Source organism: Equus przewalskii, chromosome 13, assembly GCF_037783145.1.
Source record: "Equus przewalskii isolate Varuska chromosome 13, EquPr2, whole genome shotgun sequence".
Classification (NCBI taxonomy): Eukaryota; Metazoa; Chordata; class Mammalia; order Perissodactyla; family Equidae; genus Equus; species Equus przewalskii.
In genome coordinates, this window is record NC_091843.1 from 56,301,575 (window position 1) to 56,307,450 (window position 5,876).

The 5,876-nt window shown below is 39.8% G+C and overlaps 1 pseudogene; it reads right to left on the bottom strand.

The window, feature by feature from the left end:
• Nucleotides 1–4,284: 4,284 nt before the first annotated feature.
• On the bottom strand, nucleotides 4,285–5,161 carry LOC103546973 (GTP:AMP phosphotransferase AK3, mitochondrial pseudogene; annotated as a pseudogene).
• Between the last annotated feature and the right edge of the window lie 715 nt (nucleotides 5,162–5,876).

Below are 5,876 nucleotides of genomic sequence, written 5' to 3' on the forward strand. Positions count from 1 at the left end.
AGAGAGCTACTAACAAACTACAATTCAGTTGAAAACTTTGCTGTGAGACTGAAGTTGTTATAGCCTCAATCTGACCTTGAAGCCTTACTTGTAAAGACCAGCTCTGAGCCCAAGCTCCATTTACATACAGAAATGGCATCTGATAGCTTTACTGCTTACATTGGTTAACTTTGGAGAGCAAGGTCATGGATACTAAGAAAAGGAAGAGTCTAGGATTGTTGAACTTGCTCCAGATTTTCAGGGGTTCTCAAATGAGTTCTGAGATGATCACATTTGGAGACATATTGCATGCAATATTTCTACCTGTTATGGCTCCAAGAAATGGCCATTCCAAATGGTAATAACTCCAGGAAATGAGTCCTATTCTTGCTAGATGAAAACTCCATCAAGACTTCATTTGCTTCAAAGTAATTTACCTGGACCTCTTTACTTACCTAAGTTAATGGTTCTTATCAATGTCCCATGCTCAAGGGATATGATAGGAAATACTTTTCATTTTTTTATAAGGAGAAATAAAAACATCGAAAAGGCAGAACTAGAGCCAGTTCCCTCTGGGGGTGGGTCTGTTCCTTGTTCTCCTATCACAATTCCATCAATTCTCCTGCCAATATTTTCTCATTTCTTTCCCTAGTTCTGAAGATTTTCTTTTGATTTATTCCACCCTCAAACCCCATGTCCTGCCAAGTAACCAATTTCCCATTCTCCTCCCAGAATCTTTCCAGTCAACATCTAACCTTACTTCCTCCACATTTCCTCTGCTCCATAACTCCTTCTCTTACCCATAGAATCCTAATTGAAGGGGTGTTTGCCATCCATGCAACACTGGCTCAGTGGGATATCTGATAAATTCCAAAAACTTTACAGTTTGACAGTAGCCAAGTTCTGTATCCACGTGGCCTGACATCCTCTTCATTAAACACACAATCTGATTACCTATAGATAATCCTAGCCCCTTTGGAGTCCACCCTCACCACCACTAATTTTGAATACTGTTTTCCAGTCTCCTGACATTATGAAAATTTTCTCAGCTTGCTGAAGGGAGGGTGGTGCTACTGTGTCGTGATATTCAAAGTCCTCTTACACACATCCCTAATCTTCTTCTAATACCCTCTCCCTCGACTCTATTCGAACTCAACATTCATTCTCATACCCAGTGTTTTCCTACCCCTTGCTGGAGAATGCACTACTGTAAGGTTGTCTAGATGGTCAACCACCAAAAGTGTGCACGGACCTCACAAGACCATGGGCCTGGGCCTAGGTCATAGGCCTAACAGGAGAATAAGAACATCCCACAAGTGCATGTAAATGTGTTCCCATTTCGGTTTACATAAGTTAATAATATAAAATGTAGCTGTTTTTTAGAGAAATGCATTGTGTTTTGGGTTACTTCATCTTCAGAATCCATTTAATTGGCTTTTTTCAGATTTTTAGTTAGAACAAAACAAAAGCTATTGAAGACTAGAAAACAACAAACAAATATATCATGATTTCATTACAAGTTGGTTTTACAACTTGACACTTGAAAAAGAGCATCATTAGCTGAGTTTAAATACAAGACTGCTCCATCCCCAAAGGTGGCGGACACCAGAAGCAGGAGGTCATCAAGGATAATTGATATGTAGGTCCTTGGGGCACTGCTTCAGGAGGGGACAGCAATTCATCCTCCACTGATGTCCTTCCATTTGCCTTTGAGTTAAACAGCAGTGACAAAATGTCAGGCTCCAGGTAGGAGTCACGGCCAGGGAGCCCAAATTAGACAGGCATGGCCATGTGTCATAAGACCAGGGGACTCAGGTATCAGACCTGAACACCTCAGAGAAATCTCACATAGTGGCTTATCCTTCTTCACTGTCCCTGAGAATAATTCAAAGGATAATTCAGACTAGCACTTGCCCAAAACAGATGACACCCACAGACAGAGAATGCAGTCTAATGGAGCATCTCAAGCATAGAGAAGATTTCAGAATCAAGTTCACCACACATTCAAGGAAGATCAACACTACAAAGGATGACAAACTCAACAAAATGGATGAACTAGCACCCAAGCAAGATAAATAACAGAACGAGCAAAGCAGGAATTATGAATAAGCATAAGTAAATTTTTCTGATAGATGTGTGAGGATATAGCAGTCACCAACAACTCAACTGGAGGTCATGGAATTAAAATTTGTTCCCTTTAATAAAAAACTGAATAAGCAAAGGAAACAATTTTTTCTGAATTTGACGTAAGCCTTATAACCTAGTGACTAGTGATAGTTCGTAAGTTTAGTAGTTCAGTTTTCTGGAAAGCATATAATAATATTCAAACAGGACATTATAGAAAGTATTTTGAAGAATGAAATGTTTTCTGCAATCGTTTTAAAAAGACTTGGTCCATTTTGAAAAATCTTCAGTGGATGGAAAATAAAGCAAAGAAAAAGAAGATTTTTCCCCCAAATACATAAGAAACACATGCTAGTGTTTGTATTTTAAGTGCGTAGAGTAAAATGGGCCAAATTTTCAGACAGTTAATAATAGCTTGTACAAGGACTTGTTTCCTTTGATTTAGCACCAACTAAAATAACAGTAAATATACCATTTAAGATATAGTTGGGTTTCTCCCCCACCTCTCACATTGCCCCCCTCCTCCTACCAGCCCACAGTACATAAGCACGCATCCTCCTAACCCCACTAAGGAATCTAAAATAATGATTTAAAAATAGCTTCTCAGATTATACACACGATTTCTTTCCCCATAAGATAGCGTGTCAGGGAACAGTAGCAGATATCAACTTCTTTGATTAGGAATAAAGAACTGTACCTTTAGCAAACTCAATTACTTTCCTGGTCCTTTTTAACCTGTCATACAAAGCTTTTTTATTGCTACATCTGTTTACTAATTATGACTGCTATTTTTGGGGGGTGTTGTTTTTTGTTTGTTTTTTGTTTTTTTTGATGAGGAAGATTCACCCTGAGCTAACATCCATTGCCAATCTTCCCCCACTTTTTGCATGTGAGATGCCTCCACAGCATGGACAATGAGTGGAGTAGGTCCACACTCATGGTCCAAACACGCGAACCCAGGCCACCAAAGGGGGAGCACCTGGAACCTTAACCACTCTGCCATGGAGCTGGCCTGCTATGACTGCTATTTTTGTCAAGGAAATTTCCCACCAGGCATGCCTGATCTATTTCTACCTCCTAACAACAAAGTATATGTATTTTATACATTGTGTCATGAGTTTGCTTTTTTTCATTCTTCTTTTTTTAATAGTTTAATTTGCCACTCATCAAGGCATATCAATCAAAAGAGAACTGGCAAGTAGATCTTGAAGCACACATTTCTTAACCTGAGTAATATCTGAAAACATAAGACATCAATTACATTTTCCATTAAAGAAAATTCTTTCAACTTTGGTGCTTATCCAAGAACTTATATCATAACGTCAATTTCTAACATAAGTTATATCCCTCAGTGCACATGTTATTTTCAAAAGAAAACGTCATATCAAGGTAATGTTTTCCTCAATGTTATTTGATACATTTTTATAGCAAATTGAAAATTCTCAGCAAACTGAAGGTATGTTTAACAACAAAATACATATAGCTTATTTGGCCACCTTATAGGTTTCTTGGTTTAAAGGCAACAGTAAATTTGCATTCTGCAATGGATCTGTAAATCCAGTTATTTTTATCTGGAATTTTATAGATACAGCATCTCAGGAAACCATGTCCCATGCGCTAGAAATGTCTTTTTGGCATCTGGCTACACAAAAGCCTCTGATGAGATACTTCCTCCAAATTAGTATAATGCAATTTTTTACTTTTCCAGAAAAATAGGAAATTTTACCAATCCCTTATTCTTACTGAATAACAGTTAGATTATTACCAATTGCTCTTTTAATTTTACTCTAAAAGAATTTTTTTTTAAGATTTTATTTTTCCTTTCTCTCCCCAAAGCGCCCCAGGTACATAGTTGTGTATTTTTAGTTGGGAGTCCTTCTAGTTGTGGCATGTGGGACGCTGCCTCAGCATGGCCTGATGAGCGGTGCCATGTTGGTGCCCAGGATTTGAACTGGTGAGACTCTGGGCCACTGAAGCAGAGTGCACGAACTTAACCACTCGGCCACAGGGCCAGGCCCTAAAAGGAATTTTTTAAAGTTTAGACATTTCTGATGGTCTTGAATTGCATACCCATAGAAGATAATTGGATAAAACATACTAGACAACTTCAAATAACAAATCTTAGTATCAGACTCATTTGGCATATCTTTAGTATCCAGCATAAAATCCACAGGAATGAAACTACTATAATTTCCAAAGAATTCATACACGATGGACTCTTAGAACAAGGAACTTATAAATCAAGGAAGGAAGAAATTCTGTTCACCTAGCTAATTACAAGCATTCTTCCTCACGGAATAACTGATGCTTTCTGGCGTATTTGCGGAATTTTCGTTGGTAGGAAAGCATGTATACAAGGCCAGGTGTTGATTTCTGTTCCGGAGAATGCTTCCAACACCCCTGTTTTCTGGTAATATTCCAGGACAGGTTTTGTTTGATCTCGGTAAGCTGTCAGTCTCTGGTCCATCATCCTCAAGCTGAACGAGAGGCTCTCCAGTCAGATCGTCCATGTCAACCCCTTTGGGAGGGTTAAATTCGAGGTTGTAGATGCCGCCACCGGCTGGATGAACCCAGCGAGCAGTTAGGCGCTGCTTGATGACCTCAAAGGGCACATTTAGGTTCCTGGCCAGGAGTATCTGATAAACTCTATCCAGGGCTTCAGCTTGTGGAAGCATCCTGGGGAAACCACACAACAGCCAGCTAAACTGGGAGAGCTTTTTTAGCTCGTGAAAGGTCAGCCGAGTCAGGATGTTGTCGGGGATGAGCTTCTCCTGATCCATGAAAATTGTGGCCAGCACACCAATTTCTGTGTCCCTCAGCATGCTGTCTCGAAGCAGGTCCCTGCTGGAGAACTTCAGCTTGAAGTGTTTGCCGATGTGCGATGACAGGGTGCTCTTGCCGGAGCCCAGGGCGCCCATGACCATGGTGCTCAGGAGCTGCCCTGAGGCCCCTGTGGCAGGCGGTGAGCCAGGTTGGGCAGCGCCGACAGGTCGCAGCTTGCGATGGAAACAGCGTTTTAAAATGGACACCACTAAGAGCAAATTTATGAGTTGAAGTATTGAGCCAAAGAATTCTCCCACGATGCACTAGAAAGGGCTGAAGAGATGGTAAGTATGGAAGGAAAATTAAGAAACATAAAGTGTAGATTCAAAAGTTCCCCCATGCACAAATAGAAAATGAAGAGAATGGAGGGATACAATATTTAAAGAAGTAGAGAATAAACAAGAATTTCCCAGAATTAATGGTATGAGTCTGCAGAAATAGACATATCAGTGGAACAGTCCAGTGGACCTAGAAACACATGTTGGCAAAAGTGTGAGTGAACAGGTCTCTGTCACTCCACTGCTGGGGTGTCCCTGAGGCTAGGCTGGAAGGCAGCTTGGCAGTGGCTATTAATTTTTTCAATACCTTACTTCTCAGTATCTTCCTTAGACACTCTCACATGACAACAAGAAGGCACACAGAGAATGTTCACTTCAGCCTTATTTATAACAGCAAAAAATTGTTAACAATCTAAATGTTCACTAATAAGAGAATAGCTAAATAAGCCTTAGCCATACTATGGAATATTATGCAGCAGCTAAAAAGATGGAGGCAGATCTCTATGTGCTGACATGAAAAGATCTCTGACATTGTAAATGCAAAAAGTTGCAGAATGATATAATTTATGTTCAGTTTACGTTAAAGTATGATATAATTTATGTTTAAATAGACCTATTAAGTGAACTGGGAAACCAGGTTTCAAACAGAGGAAAGACAGAACAATTTTTGGG